Below are 20,659 nucleotides of genomic sequence, written 5' to 3'. Positions count from 1 at the left end.
AAGTTTTAAGATATTCATAGTTTTATCTTCTGTTCTATAAAATATTAAAACATATTCATTGATAAAATTATCAAAAATAATTCAAATCAAATCAAATCAAAAAATTCTTGAAATTTATAAAATGATCAGTTTTCATTATTTTCATTACTATTTGAAATCGGGGTGTCTCTTATTGAAGAATGACCATGCATACCATCCAAAAGATGTGAAATGTGTTGAAGATATATCACATTCTTGAATGATTGTTAAGATTACATGGGTTGGATATTGCTTCTTTATATAGAAAGTTGATATTGTTGACATTCCAAAATTCTCTAAAACAGTGGCCGGTTTAGCCTGGACAAAATTGCACAAACAGACAGATTGACTGATATATTTATTCAAAACATTCTTAAAACTTTTTCATTTACAAATTCAGAACACAGACCTATGCATATAATTGTATAATTTGTCAAACTATATAATTTATGAAATAATTACCTAAATGAAGGTCTATGTACAGTGCATGTGTTCCATGATACTTACATTTATGTTCAATTTTCAGCACTGTCTACAAAAAATAAAAATTCGGCAACACGAACCAACTGTAAAGATGAATGCAGGTATATGCAACATCGGGGTGTACAAATATTGATTTTTGATTCAAACTGAGTTTCGATGAATATTTTCATAATTCTGGCTCTCACGCTATATTGAATATTTTTTAAAAAAAATAGGTGTGTATGAATTGGCCAAATTCCCATTACTATTTAGAGTTGAAGTACATGCATATGGGCGTGCTTGAAAAACATATAAAACAATGTACATGTAATATATATATATATATTTAAAGTTACCTACATTAAACTGATCATATTAGCACACGATATTGACCATTTCTTATATTTTATTCTTGTATCAACACGAGAGTCTATTGTTTTTGTTTTGTCTTTTAAAAACTTGAAATCTTTTCCCTGGCCGTGGTTCATGGATGGACGGAAGATAACTTGGAAAATCTCTTCCGCGTTAAACATTTACAATTATTATACTTCCCTGTTAAATACTGAAATCTGATTGGTTTAGACGCAGTTGATAATCCGTTCTAATACCCTCAGCCTCAGTAACACACTTGGGAACGGGTAACACAACGAATTGTTACATGCGCGTAAATTATGCGCGTACGGTTCGCCGTAGAATTCACTTCATTTCTATATAAAAGCAGTAAAATTTTCTTTAAAAATAAGACATTCAGGATAATAAAATAAATAGTGTCTGTTTGGGAGGGTAACTGTTGAAATTGACACCCCTCGAAAACCATTGTCAACCCCCGCTTCGCGTTGGTTGACAATAGCTTTCTCGGGGCATCACTTTCAACATCTACCCTCCCAAACAGGCACTATTTATATAATGTGCATAGTTCTATTAGAAAAGCATACCAGTTTAAATGATGTAGAAAGTAGACCACATTTACTACTAATTATGCCTTTTAAAACGTAATGCGTAATATGTTGTACAAATGAATACAATCATATTTTTTGGAATATCACAATATCAAACAAGCAATACATGGAAATCTCATTTTTATGAAGATGTAAAGTTTCGTATCTCTATAGCCATTTCGTATTGCTCAAACTTCACCAACAGGGTGTCTCTTCGTAATAGATGTAGATCTGTAGCTCTCTGGTTGAAAAATAATCGGATAAACAAACTGATTTGTCTATACAAATTTTTTCAACCAGAGAGCTAGTAAACAGATCTGCAGCTTTCCTTCGTAACAAACGTACTATGCCCTTGAACCAAAGTCATATCACATCGCTGAGTAAATCTTAGTCAGGAGCATATTTTTTTACTACTTTGCTCAAACAGTCAAAGAATACTCACATCACCTAAAGGATTCGAAGTTTCCATAGCCAGAGGTCAAGGTCACTTGGTCAGAGGTCAAGGTCTTATGAATTCATGCAAAATCCTTGTCCAAGAATATTTTCTCTTCCTTTTGTGCGACTCATTCTTCATCTTCAGTGTTAACATGAAGAGTGCAGTGACCTCGAGTTGTTTCTAATGCCAAGGTCGAAACAACACTTTTTCTCTTTTCCTTTGTCCTTATTTGGTCATACATGTACCCATCCCTCCCCCGGTCAAAATGAGCATAAATGAAGGATGTACAAAACTCATGGACTTTGTTCTAGAGTGGTACTCATGGAATGGCATGATAGCAATCCTTGCCCCAAGCAAACTATCTCCCCCTTTTACACTATCTGACTCGCACTTAACCTTTTGAGGTGTTCACCCCCCTATTTAGTTACACCTCCATCTCGACATCATCAAATCATCTATCTTGTTTTAATTTGCTCCCCCCCCCCCTTAGTTATAGGTTGTTTGTTGCCCTTATTTTTCACGTTATGCATGCAGAATACAGAGATATGTAACAGTTCTGTTTTCTCACAGATTTCAAATCGGTTGTAAAAAAACAAAACACCAGTATCATTTGTAAGTTGAATTTATTAAGGCACACTTGGCTGGTTACCAGCCCTCGCTTCCCCAGTCATACACCACCAGTTTTATCTTTATATATAATAAACATATGTATATACCACATTATGAAAAAAAAAGAATTACAGAAAATCTTTACAGACTTGCAATTCTGACAAGTTTATACAAGTGTGCACATATTTATTGCATTTCTATCCTTTTTTGATGTGCACCAGAATTGATACATACATAAACATCTAAATGACCCCTCCCCCTTTTTTGCCATTGAAAAATAAAATAAATAGATGGTTTTACATTTATATAATACAGTCAATGCATTTTTTTTTCAAATTCTGACAATTATATTGATGCACCTGATTAGATACATGTATATACTTGAAATATATGGTATATACCATAAAAGACAATATAAAAGAAAACAAGCAGATTTAATTATACATTTTCAGTTAATAATGTATTCTATTATGAAACATCAACAAGACTTGAGAGCTAAAAATATCAAATATTCTAGTCTTAATTAATATACTGAAAGTAAAGAATACTGAAACATCATTATGTAGATATAGACAATTATTAAAAAAAATTAGAAAGAGAGAAAAAAAAGAATACAGTTTTAATCAATACTTATTCAAAAATCAACATGTGAATTTGAAGGATAATACATCAGATTATATTGACATATAGATCACACAGATTTAGTTTTCAGTCATTCTATAAGACTTGAAATGAAGAATACATAATGCAAACTGATTATAAAATTGATAAGTAACAATTATAATAAATGAATGTATCATGGATTGTGCTTCAGAATAGAGAGAAATTTAAAAAAAAGATCTTCTCATGCATGGACACATACTACTAGTTTATACATATTTAAAACAAAAATCAGAATGCCATTTTAACTGCGTTACTATTTCTCAAAAACATATGTGAAGATTGAAAAACAGGCATTCATATTAATTTCACACATGATGATCAGAATGATTTTGCTCAACAGCTTGAGGATATTGTCTTTTTAAAGCAATTTCATAAGTTCCAAATTCATTAAGTAGGACTTGTTGGTCATTGCCATTTTTAGACTATAATAATCTTCTTGAAACAAAGAGCTCTATACAGAGAATTAGGCAAAATATTAACATTTTAGAGCTAAAAGATTTGAATTTTTGTTAATAATAGTTATAAGCCAAAAATAATATAATACAGGTAATTGTTTTAGACAGATCTGTTAGATAATTTGTTGTTTCACTAGATACAAGCCAAAAATATCATATTACCATCAACTTTTTTTGGAACAGATCTAATGGATAATTTGTTAACCGCCCACCCTCCTTAAGTAGGATTGTTGTAAGCAAAAAAAAAGGTGTTTGATAGATAAACGTATGTAAATGTGCTTCAAAATTGATTACATGTATTCCAATTAACTTGTATTTGCAGATCAACCACATGTGTAAAGCAAACAGAACAAATTCTAAACCGAACCAAGCAGACTGAACAAAACAGGTGACAGATAATTTAGGTATCCAGTTATTATCTTTCAACATTACCTACGTTAGCTCTTGCTCTCCTTTCAACAGAGAGAGAGAGAGAGGGGGGGGATTATATAATCTGGTCAGTCATATCTGGTCAGAATACACATACAGGACACAGCCTCTAGTACATGTAACATATGCAAATTAATACATACATTCTAAAACAAAACAAAAAATAACCAATTAAGTTAATTATTTCAAATATTTGCCCACTTCTACAGAATCACATATATAACACAATGGGTATTGGATTTCATTGGTACTGATTAAAGAAGTATGTAATACTAATTCTTACATATATATACATTAAAATATACAAAACCAAACACGCTCCACATTATTCAATAGCATATAACAACATCAAAGTAAATATATACTCTTCATTATACACAAAGTAAAAAACAAACATGGAATGTATCGTATAAAGGAGACTTTTCTTTCTATACTTTAGGCTTTAAGCAGACACACAGTTCGACCTTAGGTCGATGGCATGTCCATAATATATATGCATATTTTTTTGCAAATAAAGGCTGTATAAAGGGATGTTTAAAGCTTGGACCCCTAAAATTCTACAACAAAACTGTCCACGACCTTTAGCTGGGTCTATGCAGTAAGAAATGCAAGCTATCTGCTAAAAGTTTGACAATCGTAACTTCTCCTTCATGTATTCACAGAGGCTTGTCAAAAAGAATTAAAAGTCAATAAAATATTAGTCAATTTGACTTCATATTCAAACCAAGCTAAATGCCAAATACCTACACTTGAAAAATCCCACAAATGAAGATCAAATATTGTGTGTTTAACTGGAATTTTCAGGAGATAAAGGGATATTTTTGCTTATAAAAAGGTCAATAGCCAAAGAGAAATTATATACTTAATCTTATTTAAAATTTGAGTCATTGGTTTAAGATTGCAAGAAATAACAAAATATAAATGTACCTACTTTTTGGATCTTAACATGTCTGCATTAATAACCAGTTATACATTGTACAATACTTCAAGATAAGGCTATGTTAGTATATTGTGTCCATTCAGATACCGGTATACAGAAAAAATACTGAAGCTATTTGAAGAAATATTCTTTTAAGAAAAAAAAGTGATAAATAAATACACATGCATGAACAATTTTCAACAAGAAAAACAACGCTTTGAATATTTTGCTAAAATATTTTGTAGCCGACAATTAAAACTATATATAATTTAAGATAGTTTTAACAAACAAGCATATCCTTTAATCAACTTTAAGTCAACTTTTTGTGTAGTTTGTGATTCTCTGAGCAAAATCAACAACAATGGGGCAGGAATGTCTGGCAAAGAATCACAGACTTCTCTGAATGACAAATATAATTATCGCAAAATGTGAACAATATAATTCTTAACTAACTAGCACCAATTAGATCTTGAAAGCTTGACCGCAACTTTGAAAAATTAAATGATTATTGCAAGAAAACGCCGGCAGGTACCTTATACATTAGTTTGTATGATAAAGCATTGAAACATGATCAATAACCCAAAACAAAAATAACTGATCATTACAGAGACTTTATTTCGCCTCAAGATTTTTGCATACCATAAAATTCATGTGCTTTATCATCTGAGCAAATTAATTTTTAATTCAATATTTTGAATTAAAATTAAAGTACTTTCTAGATTCCAAAAATCTAAAGCTATAAGTACATTATGTTTAAAGTACTGTCAAGTAAGCACATTTCCTTCTTTGAATGACTGACTTCTTCAAAATATATGAATACATCTTCATCAGCCATCAATTTAGATGAAATCTGCAAACTGACACAAGTTAATATTAACATGATTTTTTTTCTCCGATGACAATGTATTTCCTCTTCTTTCCCTCCTGCAGTTATATATGGCATACAGAAAGAGATCACAGATCTAGCAAAGTGTTTACGACTAAGAAACCATTGTCACATTAACATAGAAAAATACTGTTTGCATAGAAAAATATTCCTCTTTATTTTTTTTTCAAATATACTATCAAGTTTATCACACGTTTTTTAAGCAGTATGATGTTAAATTGTTATCCCAAATATTGGGGTTTGGCAGTTGTACATTTTTTTTTTGGTGGGTGAATATTTTTCTTTCCAAAGGGAGAGAACCCTTCACACCACAACAGCAGTAGTTGTCTGCCCCTTAATTGTTCCTGATTATCCCACTAGGTGACTTCCTCTTCCAGGTCCAGATCTGTCTGTCTATCCCTGTGCAAGTCTTCATGGTCAGCTTCTGTCCGTCCACGCTGGTCTCCATGCACTTCTGTGTGTTGGCATGGTAAATGGAGTTGTCCTGTTCATGAAAGTTACAATGTGTGAAAAGGAATGTACATGTATGCATGTACTGTTCACCCCATTTTAATTGATGGAGCCAATATTGTTAACCAACTTTTATCGTGTACAAGAAAAAGTTTATAAAAGTTGATAAAATATCTTCCGCAAACCAGTCATTTTAATAATTTGAGTCATTCTAGAACATTTAATCTCTAGAAAATTATTAATAAAAGGCAGCGGAAATAAAAGCTGAATAACAATAATTTTTTTATTGGTCACCCTAAACCATTTATTTTAAGTAAATCATGGATTGAAGTTGCCGCAAATATAAAGTCACTGCATATTACTGTGGAAACAATAGATTTCATAGTGGCTCAATTTTCGTGGAATTCATGGGTACCTCTCATCCATGAATTAACATCCTCCATGAATTAATGAATCAGGAAAAAAGGTATATATCCTTTGCAGGTTCAAGAGAATACACGAATAAAGTCCCCACAAACCTTTAAAATTTTAGCAATCCATGAAAAATGGCCCCAACGAACTTTAATGATTCCACAGTAATTAAATTATGATAATTTTTTTCTTTCCTTGACCTTGACCTACCTCTCTGTATTGCCACTCCTGGTTTCCTTTCTGGCCGTGGCACGGATAAACAATAACGCTCTCTCCTCCGGAATAATCCAAGCATCCATCGTCTCGACGGATTTCTCCGTTCTTACTCAACATCCAATACTACAATCATACAATAAAACCATCAATTCCTGTCAGTTTTGAAAAGTCATAGAATCTTGCAGTCCAGACTTCAAATACTATACTGTTCTTAATATTTATCAATTTTCATTGAATTGGTGCATACCCTTCAACCATAACATTATAGGTTAATCCCAAACAAATCATGTTTGATTTCATGAAAAAAAAAATTAAGTACTAGTCTGAAAGGACAATTTATTTTCACAAAACCAATTTCAATAAATTGTAGGTAATTTTATAATCCTATTCATAATTTGAAATAATTTTATGAGAGAACATTTATAGGCATTGTGCCTGCTGTTCAATCCAATTCATTGTATTCATTTATACTTGAATAAAATACTTATGAAATTAAATCAATTGATAAATCAATCAAGATCTGTGAATTTGACCACACCCACCTGGTTGCCCCCCTGGTTGTGACAAGGCCACATGTTGACCGGTTTGTGGTAGTTGTGGTTATCCACCGCACTGTCGATACACATCGGCTTGGCCTTGCTGCGGATCTGTAAGCAATGCATTACGTAACATTATAATTTATGCAAACTTTGAAATTGCCAATTTTCTAATATATTTCTAAAAATGTATGTAAATATACTTGTGTGTTTGCATGTGTATAAAATTTATAAAAACTGAATTTATTAATGTCAACATTAGTATTAGTATGGAACAAAAACAATAAATTAATTGTTCAATGGCAGTGGGTACATGTGTTGAACAAGATAAATATATATGGTTTGTTATGCAGTATTATCATAGTTTTGCTCACATTTTAAATAACCTGATTATCATGTGACTTTTCTTTTCGTGTAAAGAATGTGTCTTAACTGCTATATTTTATTTATAATTTTGTCATTTTTTTTTTATTAAGGTGATATTTTATAATTTTATGACATCATTTTTATAATAGTAAAAGGAGGAATTTTTTGAGAAAATTAACTGTACTGTTGTGGCTGACCTATACAACATTGAAATTCAATATAGCTGCAACATAAATTAAAGCAAGTCTATTTCTTAGGGCCATAAATATCAAATATGGCACAGGAGTAGCTCTTTGTTTACTTCATTCTTGTCTGTATTAAAAAAAAACGTGAAAACAATGAAAGATGAGACAAAAAAAATGATGATCTTATCTTTCGTACCTCTCCAGAAGCAATGGCTTCCCCTGGAACAAACAGGTCTGGGTAGACATTTTTGACGAACCAGTCAAAGCTATGGCACTGCAAACGTTCCCGAAGCTTCTTTCTGTCGGTGACATCTCCGTAATCTCCCTATGGAAAACAATGTATTTATCTATTATTCATCTAAATTTGTTTAATTAGATTATTGTTGACTTTATATTATACAAATTACATTTTCCAAATGAATATCCTCAATTTGTTATTCAAGAGTATGTCATTTTTCAAACTCTCTAATCTAACGGTAGAAACAAAACATATATTATAAATCGAAGTGAAATAAAAATGTCTTAATCATAACAAATTAAACATTTTGAGAGTATTGCACAACCAAAACATGTAATCTACCAGCTGTCCCCATTTTTATTTCTGAATCAGTTCTTTAAACCATGTAGAAAAAATAGGCTGCAAACCAAGAGGGCCTGGCCAGACTAACTGACAGACAGACAGATAATTATTCTCCTTCAGTTTCACATTCAGGGAACTAAAAATCAAAAGAAGTTTTTGAAATTCCATACCAGATCATAGTTGAATCTTTCATAATAATAGTTCTTGTATTCATCCATCCAAACTTCGGCCAATCGGATTGAGTTTTTCTTGACAACATTGACACCAGTCCTCTACTTGTACGGACTTCTCTTTCTGAAAATGTGACCAACATGAGAGCATGGAATGATTTCTTAGGTACCTACACACATCCAGACCTTCAAACTGAAAAATAAAATCATACAAAACTGTCATGATATCATAATATTTTTTTTAACCAGTAACCAGTTATAAAACAGTATTGCAGAAAATGAGTTTTGAAAAATGTTATGATTCATCAAACATGAGTTTAAATTATATTACAAACAGTAAATGTTCTTTCAACATATGAGAATGGACAAGAAAAAGAAATTTGGTGCCATGTCCAGGATCCTACTTACTCTAAATGACAGTTCTAAGTTTTCTCCTCCCCAAATATCCATTCCAAGGTCGTAGGTACCAAGTTCCGTAAAATATTCTCTACTGATGGAGAAAAGACCTCCGGCCATCGTGGGCGACCTGTGATATCATTAGTTTAAGAATAACATAGGATTGAAATATAAAAGGATGTTTCAAAGTTCAGTATATAAAATGTGCTTGTCATTTACTTTTATTCAGGTCTTTGTTGAAACATACGTGAAAGTTAAAGATTCTAGGCTTTTAAGTGTCTTAAGTTCATTAAACAAAACAAGAATATTCGAAGAAAAAAAAATTTTACATTAAAATTCTATAATATTTGATTATGTTTAAAAATCTTATAAACACATATAATTCATATTTTTGTTGCATGTATTGGGAAAAAAAATCTATAATTAGCAGAATAATGTCACCGTGATTATATTTTTCTAGCAAGCAGATGAAAAAGTATCGGAAGAGACGATACAAAATGCATGCACGTCTAATTTGGATTCTAATTAATACAGTAAAACTAATTCAATCAACAAAATCAATAATCTTTAAATCTAAAAAGATTATTGAAAAAATGAGTGATATTAAGTAAGTTTATCTAAACAGTTGCACTGTATGTAATGTATTTTAAGGTATATTATCCCTTTCCTCCATTAACTTCATTTCTTACCTGTCTGATGTACACAACAAAGAGGACTGAGACGATAGGTAAAAATACAGGTATACAGGTGTCAAATTTCACCGTTGGTGACAAGACAGCATCCCGCATTGTTTATGCGCCATTGTTGAACTTAAACAAGAGAGACAACTCCTGAAATTAGAAAAAATGCAGTTTAAACAAAAGTTACATGTTTCTCTTAAGGTCTCACACAAGGAGTTAATTTCACTATATGTCACTATAAAGCTTTAATTCAGTTAATTATTTAACTATACTCTCAGCATATAATTCATGAAAGAGAAATTATAGTTAAATGCTTCAAGAAATTTTTTAGATCAGATAAATAACGCCTTATGCGGCTTCTAAGAGAGATAATTGAGAGTAAACATACCTACCCCCAAGTACACGGGGGTTCCACATGTTGACAAACAGGCTCAGCACCATCCAAGAAGTTGCATCATGCACATCTAAAAAAAATAGTTCCATTGAAATTTGTGTGACAATTCCACTAAAGTAATAAATCTCCTAGCCACTTAGTCCAAAATCAATACTATAGGCCTAAAATAAGGTGCCAAAAAAGGAAGAAAGAAAGGAAATTCTCTACATATATGGAACTACAATTGATTCAGTTTAATTGGCTATTTCCTTGCATAAGACCTTTAAGACTATATAAATCTCCTTTTAAAAAAGAGCTCTATATAAAGATATAGGGGAAACATTGAAATTTTAAAGTGAAAATAAATGATTTTTTTTTTACTAAATAATAGTTAATAGCTAAACAAATCATTTTTTAAAATAAAATGTAGATGTGATGGTTAATTTGTTGACTACATGCCTCCTTTGAAGTAAATCTGCATTTATAATAAATAATGTAAGTTGTATAAGATGTGTACTTTAAGTTTTTTAACCCCCCCCCCCCCAAAAAAAAAAGGAAAAAAGGGATTTATAATCTTAAATGGTAGAGAGAACCGATTATTCATTTCCCCATTTTTCCCTCAAATGTCAATATCTTACTTTATATATCTATATTACAAAATCATTGATATTCATGGAAGCTCAGTTGATTTATTCGTATCTATTTTTCTATAAAAAAAAATACCCCACTAAAAGTAGGCGTGGGGAGGCGGTTTAGGGTAGGCCAGACAAACAAAATTAATGTATTGGTTCTCGAACAAAATGTTCAAAATCTAATGAAGTACGCAGGTTTATTTTTTTATTGCAAGAGTTGCAAAGGGAAATAAATAATACTGAGTTTTCTTCTCTCTCAGTAATCAGTAAAATTAATCATTGCAACAGCATTTGGAGTGACAAATCATTTATTTTTTTATATTTTTGGCCTCGTTTAGCTAACAAGATCCCAGGACTAACCTTGATCACTTCATGACCTTCTTCATTTGTTTCCTTGGGTATGTCCTCAGCCTCACACTCTATGGCAATCTCCTCATATGTCTGTTAGTCTGCCAGTAAACAACAGGCAACATTTGGAACAGAGTCCTCTCAGCTACAATAACTGTCTTTGTGCTCCATCTAGCTGGGATTGATGACTTTTTGCTCACACGATTTTGAAAGAGGCGTGTGTGACACAGACTGATTCTACGGCAACTCACAGTCTGTGTTTTGTGTAAAACACGAGGTAAGGTTCTCAACGTTAATTCCATTTTCAAAATATCACAGTCACTATCTGCAAAATCAAGAGACATGTTGAGACAAATTCTATAAGAAAAAAGAAATGAGGTTAATAAATTTAATTAGTAAAGCTTTTGGTAAAGTTAGTATTTAGAAATAAAAAAATGATATTTAATTTAAAGATATAAAAAATCTTGAACAACACAGACATATGTCAATAAAAACAATTTTACCAATAATACCCCAAATGGGATATAAATTTATAAAGTACAAAAGATGATTTTTTTGGATAAGGTAATTTTTTTAAAAATAAATCTGTATTAATGTATAGTAGCTTCCTATCATATTGCGGGTTCTATTGTATCGCGGTATTTCTGTTTACCAATAGTAGCACGCGCTGAAATTGACATTTGAGGTCGGGATATTTTTAGACATAGTAAACAGAGGCACGCTGAACATCACTGGGGTATATAATATAGGAATCCCCCAATAACATTAGTTTTTGGAAATATTTCAGTATTGATAGATTTTTCCACAAAATGATTTAACTACCGCGATATCATAGGACGGGCTCATATATCAAATGCAACAACGTTTGGTTAGCAAGTTTTCCTGTAAGCATACAGTTTGAAAGATTGACCAGGTTGGGCACAACCCCCCGTTTGGTGGTTTGAGTCCCATTTGGTGGTTAAATGCCCAAATGGTATACCTGTTTTACCTACTAAATGGGACTCATTTTTCGTGTTGACCCTCAAGATGTGTTGGATATACTGAAGGAAAAATCTGTGTAATAGAAGGGTCACAGAAAAAGTTTGGAAAGAAATCTTTAAAAATATTAGCGAGCGCAGCTCGCCGGCGCGCAGCGCCGGTGAGCGAAGCGAGCTCTAAGAACCAGTGTGCGCGGGAAAAAGAACGAGCTAAACCTACAGTTCATCAAACAAAATTTTTTGTCTACGTCCCATAATGCTCTCTAATGTTTTCACCCGTGGTGCTATGCCAAAAATGGCCGACTTTTAACTCGTAATTTACGGTGACTTAAAGTTTGAAGACACGTTTTGAGTGCCGCATAAGCTTTGGCGAGACTCAAAAGATTTGTTACATGCTTCCATACCTTCGTATTGAGTCGAGAAACGTAAACAAAGACGAACAAAGTCATGGATGACGTCACAGTGCACTCGTGCTATATTTCCCGCGATAAATTTAGAGGCGGATCAAACATCTGTAATGAGTGTACTAGCTATTTCAGTAAAGACTGCGATACCTGCCTCATTGACATATGATTAATTTTGTTTTTAATTTGTTTTAATATAGAGATTATATAAATATATACTAGCAAGAGCCATACTTTACTGTCATATCGATCCATTTTTAAGCTAATTGTACATGCATGTACAGTAGGCAGGTATATATAAGTATATGAGAAGGGAGGAAATAAACAATGGGACATTTTGAACTAAATAAAAAGGAATAAAATGAAAAATAAACAAACAGTTAAAAAATGTATGTAGATATTGCATATAGTCAGGCCATTAAATTTAAAAGTGGGAAATTACACACCTACAAACAGGGACCAGGCTCTCTCTCTCTCTCTCTCTCTCTCTCTCTCTCTCTCTCTCTCTCTCTCTCTCTCTCTCTCTCTCTGGGTAGGAGGTTGCGATGTATATGTATCATAACCATTGAAATTAATACCTTAAGTATACCTATTGTAGAGCAATACTCTCTCAAAAATTCTTTAACGTTCGTTGATACCTAAATAACACTAGGTTGACAATGATGCAAGGTATTTGTAATTCTTGCTGCGCTCGCCAGAACGGTAGCACCGTAAAACATATTACCTTCTAGTCTGCAAACAAGTTTTCTATACTCCAAAGTAACTTTGTACCGAATATATTATTTAGAGGAAATTCGGTTTAAACACGTTTCGTAATGTTGACCAAACAATGGTTAGAACTTTATTATTTAAAAGTTTAGATTAAGCATCATTAACTGGTTTGTAAAATGCATACCTGTCAATATTCATTCCTTAGTTATCTACATTTGGGCTGTACCTAAACGACCCAAACCATGCTAACGGCTAAGCGGCCTTATTCGGGCAAACAAATTTACTCTTTTTACAGGAAGGTAATTTTAGTACATCATTCATAATATGTAAACGGTGTGACCGTTGGTCCGAGCGCAGATTTAACACAGTGCAGTTTGATTTTTGTAGAATAAAATTTATTTGAAACGCACACAGTAGGATCCGCCTGGTTGCCTACTCAAATCATTAGCCAAAGTTTTACTAAACGTCGCGTGCTCAGTCTACATTGTGACGTCATATTTCAGACGTAAACGTTCAAGTTTTGTCTTCGGAAATAGCCGAAGAGAGTAACGTTATTCCGAACTATTTTTTATTTCTTCTTTCATTGTTTATCAATTTAATTCATATGAATGCCGCTGTAATAAAATTAAATACTTTATTCGGTATCTAAAAGATCAGTTCCTTGACCTTAATGTTTTTATTTTCCATCTGATAATTTGATAAGACATACATAGAACATGTCGTGTTTCTTGATTGAAGCACTATTGAAAATTATCTGGTTTCCTTTTTAATTTCTTTTAATTCGAATTACCTTCTATTGAAACACTGGAACTTATTTAATCGAGTTTAGGGGCAACAAACATCGATAAGTAGTGATCAATCAATGATCGAACTAACTTTTTAAAAACAAAATGGCTGCCAAGATGGCGGCGCCCAGGGCTGGAAGAAATTTTTTTTGGCCTTAGTACCCCTGATTCAACTCTCATTTTTCACTGATTTTCTTATATATACGTGTTACCATTAATCCTCGCTTCGCGAGGCGGGCTTCGCCCGCCTCTCGCTGCGCTCGGTAAAATTTAAACCGTAAGCGATGCGATATAATTCCGGAATGGAGAAGTAAAACATTAGTGACATAAAAGATTCCAAATACAACTATTTTTTCTTAACAGAGAGAGAGAGAGAGAGAGAGAGAGAGAGAGAGAGAGAGAGAGAGAGAGAGAGAGAGAGAGAGAACTTATTCAATAAGGTGAAATACCTGAAGAGTTTTATTGATTTAGCTCCTTATATTTCCATGACAGAATTTCTTTTTTTTGCCAAAAAGCTATAATATTGCTGTAATTGTTATGCTTTTACCGTTAGTTAATAAATAAGACCAGAGATATAAATAACATAACATAATAAATTGTTATTTATGTCTCTGATAAGACATAGCTAAACTGCTAGAGAACACAGGGGCTTGGTTGTTGGATAGTGAAGTTCTTAATTATTTGTTCCCGAAGAACAAATTGATTAAGATTGGTAATCTGAGATGTATTTCTGTGTATTGCATTAAATAAATACACTGAAATCCCCGTTTCAGTCATGTTAAAAAAGTGTATTCAATGTACATTAAAAAAAGTAATGAACATTGAATACACTTTTTTAACATGACTGAAACGGGGGGTTTCAGTGAATTTATTTAATGCAATACACAGAAATACACATAAGATTACCAATTTTAATCAATTTGTTCTTCGGGAACAAATAATTAGGAAATTCACTATCCAACAACCAAGCCCCTGTGTTCTCTAGAAAAAGTGCTGTTTTATAATTTTATGATTTTCAGAGTCTCGTGATATTTAACGTTACAAAACTGCATGTTTCTTTAAATCTGCTGAGGAGGAAAGTCCACTGACATAAAATAAAAAGTGCATTGATCTAGATTGGGGGGGGGGGGGGGGGGGGGAGAAATCAAACAAAGTATTAAAAAAATAGACATAGGCCTCGTCACCCCCCCCCCCCCCTCATTCCTTTTCCCCCTTTTAACTCCCAATGAAAATACAATGTATTAGTATATCACTTTCTCTTGAAGTGAAATTTGTAGAATACGTACTGTGTCACATGATCAATGTATGAGATGCTGTAAACAATTATTGGATCCTAATAGATCCTATGTCACTGTAAACAATTATTGGATCCTAATAGATCCAATGTCAGGTTGTAATCCGTCATGTTGTCTATAAGACAATCACCTCCGTGTAGCCCCCCCCCCCCCCCGAAAAAAAAAACACTTTCCCTCCATGCGGACGAAATCACATGGACTGAGCCCGTTTAAACATTAATTTCAATGTAACCATATGATAAATGAAGAAAATTTTATGGTTACATTACATGTAAAATTAATGTTAAAACGGGCCTGGCCCCTGTGGATAGAATGCCTAATTTTGATGAATCATTTGCCGCCGCCATCTTTAGTATATAAAAAAAGACAATTAATCAATCTGGTTGTTATACATGATTTCTTGTAATCTTAAGTTTACATGTATCGTACTGTGTGCATTATTATACTATTACAATAGTATATCATATATCATAAGTAAACATCAAATTGGTTATAATGTAAGTGTGCGTTTCTTTTAGTCGAACAATAACTCAAAATGTGTAATGACGCTTTTATTTGTGTCCTGACGCATGAATAGGCTAAGTGTATTCACATGAAATTGAACATCGCAGATTTTCAATGCAATCATAATAATATACACTGAATGTAAATATTTATTAATACATAGTATGAAATACACGTGTTCTGCACCCCTGATATGAAACAAACAAAGTTTACTTTACTTACAACAAATCATCAAATTCATGGAAATAGTCTTGATTAATCTCTATCACCCAGTTTGGTGTCTATCTGAGAAATTTTATTTTCTTTACATTGCCGTTCAATTGTTCTGATACAAACAGATTGTCATTATTGTCCACACATAAACCACACGGATGATCCAGATCACAGTTATCAATGTAACGGAGAAACTGTCCATCCTGATCCAGAATGTGGATACAATGGTTGCCACCGTCTGCTGTCAGGATACGACTCTGACTGTCTGTTGTGATACCAATTGGTTTAAATGGTTTCTTTTTGGTAACTGAAGGATGACCGATGTATCTCCATCTGAGTTTCCCGTTCTGATTAACCACCACTACTGCACCAGCCCCAGAGTCAGCTACACAGATGTCATGGTTTCTGTTCTCAGTGATGTATTTACTATTTTTATTCCCTGAGTACAGAGGTTTACCTCCATCATCAAATTGAATTGTTTGTTTCTCTGTAGATCCCGAGTAATGGACAACTTTGGATTGAGTTTCATCTTCACTGAACATGGTAACCAGGAGATCACCATTAGAGGTGACACACAGATAACCAGGCACCCATCCCTGTAATCTGATCAACTCTTCTGTCTGTCCATTATTTACTTTATTCACTGTCCTTGATTTCCCGTCACAGAAAAGTAAATTCCCATCCCTGTCTACAGCTATATCATTGGGTCGTTGTTCTGATTTGTTGCTAACTGTATGAAGCAATTCACCTTTTATGTTAAAGCATTTGATATCCTTTGTCGATCCAAATGTCCAAATACAATCTTCATTAAGATAGGTAACACTGCGTAGTTGTTCATACCCTGTCTGTATTGTGGCAACAAGTTCCGGTTCATCCAGTAGTTCTCTCACTGAAGTGTTGGGTTGGTTTAGACTAAGTGACAAGACATTCTCTTCTGTAGCAGTAGACAAAGGAGTGATCTTTCCAAACAAGCGATTCAACTTTTTATGGTCTAATGGTTTTGGAATGAATGTTGGCACTGTGATCTTCAATTTGGGAGGCAGCTTGCTGAACTCTCTGATCTTAGAGCTGTATTCAATGGTAGGAGATACTTCAGTGGATTTCTTGATTTCTTCTGTGGCCAGTAATGTTTGTTTTATGAGAGCCTGTATCTGTTTGATTTCATCCAAGTGTTTTTGTAAAATATCTCTGTGTTTTACTTTAATCTCACTGATTTCAGTTTTCATTTTATTGACAACAATGTCAATTTCTCTGTGCCATTGCTCTCCTTGTTTGGACATTGTTGTTGTAAGTTTCTCATATCCTCCATCCAGGTCGGCAAGCTGATTTTCCAAGTCGAGTGCAATTTCTTCATAGGTAGGAGAAATAACGTTTTCTAACTTATTTGCCTCGTCCGCAATAGCATTTTTCTTTGTCGTGTAAACTTCTGAAACTTCTACAAAAATATGTCCTCTGTGTATTTCTGATGCAGTACAAGAAGAACAAACAAATATGTCGTTGCAATTTTTGCACTGCCAGTCACAATTTTTGTTTGAATGTGTCACACATTTTGGGTAAATCAGAGTAGATTTTCGCTCCTTAAAAGGGACTATTTTATGTTTGTCATATCTATCTGAGATGTGATCTACTACACAAGGCTTGCAGAGGTTGGTATGACAAAAGTCACAGTAGCTGTGTACTATGGCGGTCTCACAAAGGTCACATCGGTGCACGTCCTGGGCACTAGAACGAGGATCCATCGCTTTTCTAAAAATATAATGAAAAAATTAAATGAAAAATTAAATATACTGTTTGTTTTCAATCCAGAAGAAAATGTAGTATTAACAGAGACATAAATAACATTATTTATGTCTCTGGGTGTTAATGGTTAGGCTAATTATTAAGAGCCAACGTGAAAACCGTATGATGCAGCCCTGCTTTTATCAAGGGTTACAATAACCAAATAGAATAATCAACTTGCATTAATTGATAAGCATTTAAGCATAAAATATATTTGTTGAAGGTCAACTCATAAAGAAAATTAAAACGAAAGTAACGTACTTATTTGAAAGATATTAATTTAAAACGACTAACGTTACATGTAGGTATCTCAATTTTCGTCTAATAAATTAAGTCAATAATAAGCGATACAAACCTTGTTTAAAATAAATCAATTTACATATTCGTCGAATCGGACATCAAACATGCAGACGTGTACACGTAACTTAAACATGGCTGAGTTTGCTTGTATGGAATGTAGTCACATGACATCAAGAATGGAAAGCAATTAGAGTTATTCCCCATGTATTATAACCTTTTATCAAAACTACCCTTCTAGTCTATTCTCTTTCGTTACTGAACAGTCAACATGGTCACGATGCGATGATTTAATTTCAAATGAAGAACATGTATGCAAGAATATTGGAGTTTTGACATATACTGTATACAGTATAGAATTCCAAATAAATCAATGCAGTTTGTTGTGCATGAATTTCATTATGCTTATATTATACGATGAAATCTTATTAGCACGTACAATTCAGCGGCCCATTTTTTAAATGACGCCTTGTAATGTAAAACATCTAATGCCGTATATCGGATAATTTGTACGTGCTGTCAAGTTTTACTAATTTTGATTTGTTTTTATTTAATTAACCTACTAGTATCTGAACAAAGGAAAACGTGCCTAATTGCGCTTGAGTATTCTATGGGTTTAAAAATAAAAGGCTATTAATTATGTGTAAACATTTCACACCTACATAAATAATGTAAATAAAAGTCCTGTAAACTAAATATCGTTTTATCATGGATAACAAAATTCAATGCAGGTTCATAAATTAAAAATAAACCATGACTTCCAACAATTAAATTTGCCAGCTTACTGAAGGCTGTATAAGCATACTGTGATTAAATTAAGGGGGTTCTTATGAAAATTAGCAACTGACATGAAAGTGGAATCTGCTTTTCGAAAAGATTCAGGAAGAGCTCTGGAAAACATGGAGGAATAGCTGCTCACTGTTCGAAAGCTGTTCCAAGTATACAAGACAAATTATGAAGTTTTAAGATATTCATAGTTTTATCTTCTGTTCTATAAAATATTAAAACATATTCATTGATAAAATTATCAAAAATAATTCAAATCAAATCAAATCAAAAAATTCTTGAAATTTATAAAATGATCAGTTTTCATTATTTTCATTACTATTTGAAATCGGGGTGTCTCTTATTGAAGAATGACCATGCATACCATCCAAAAGATGTGAAATGTGTTGAAGATATATCACATTCTTGAATGATTGTTAAGATTACATGGGTTGGATATTGCTTCTTTATATAGAAAGTTGATATTGTTGACATTCCAAAATTCTCTAAAACAGTGGCCGGTTTAGCCTGGACAAAATTGCACAAACAGACAGATTGACTGATATATTTATTCAAAACATTCTTAAAACTTTTTCATTTACAAATTCAGAACACAGACCTATGCATATAATTGCATAATTTGTCAAACTATATAATTTATGAAATAATTACCTAAATGAAGGTCTATGTACAGTGCATGTGTTCCATGATACTTACATTTATGTTCAATTTTCAGCACTGTCTACAAAAAATAAAAATTCGGCAACACGAACCAACTGTAAAGATGAATGCAGGTATATGCAACATCGGGGTGTACAAATATTGATTTTTGATTCAAACTGAGTTTCGATGAATATTTTCATAATTCTGGCTCTCACGCTATATTGAATATTTTTTAAAAAAATAGGTGTGTATGAATTGGCCAAATTCCCATTACTATTTAGAGTTGAAGTACATGTATATGGGCGTGCTTGAAAAACATATAAAACAATGTACATGTAATATATATATATATATATATATTTAAAGTTACCTACATTAAACTGATCATATTAGCACACGATATTGACCATTTCTTATATTTTATTCTTGTATCAACACGAGAGTCTATTGTTTTTGTTTTGTCTTTTAAAAACTTGAAATCTTTTCCTTGGCCGTGGTTCATGGATGGACGGAAGATAACTTGGAAAATCTCTTCCGCGTAAAACATTTACAATTATTATACTTCCCTGTTAAATACTGAAATCTGATTGGTTTAGACGCAGTTGATAATCCGTTCTAATACCCTCAGCCTCAGTAACACACTTGGGAACGGGTAACACAACGAATTGTTACATGCGCGTAAATTATGCGCGTACGGTTCGCCATAGAATTCACTTCATTTCTATATAAAAGCAGTAAAATTTTCTTTAAAAATAAGACATTCAGGATAATAAAATAAATAGTGTCTGTTTGGGAGGGTAACTGTTGAAATTGACACCCCTCGAAAACCATTGTCAACCCCCGCTTCGCGTTGGTTGACAATAGCTTTCTCGGGGCATCTCTTTCAACATCTACCCTCCCAAACAGGCACTATTTATATAATGTGCATAGTTCTATTAGAAAAGCATACCAGTTTAAATGATGTAGAAAGTAGACCACATTTACTACTAATTATGCCTTTTAAAACGTAATGCGTAATATGTTGTACAAATGAATACAATCATATTTTTTGGAATATCACAATATCAAACAAGCAATACATGGAAATCTCATTTTTATGAAGATGTAA

General features: G+C 32.8%; 1 pseudogene; it reads right to left on the bottom strand.

Annotated features, from left to right (window-relative positions):
- Positions 1 to 2,458: 2,458 nt before the first annotated feature.
- LOC128162240 (uncharacterized) lies at positions 2,459 to 18,295 on the bottom strand (annotated as a pseudogene).
- Positions 18,296 to 20,659: the final 2,364 nt, after the last annotated feature.

The sequence above is a fragment of the Crassostrea angulata genome, chromosome 9 (genome assembly GCF_025612915.1).
Source record: "Crassostrea angulata isolate pt1a10 chromosome 9, ASM2561291v2, whole genome shotgun sequence".
NCBI classification, from domain to species: Eukaryota; Metazoa; Mollusca; class Bivalvia; order Ostreida; family Ostreidae; genus Magallana; species Magallana angulata.
Note: the sequence above shows the minus strand (reverse complement) of the source record. Positions and strands in the feature narration are given on the sequence as shown.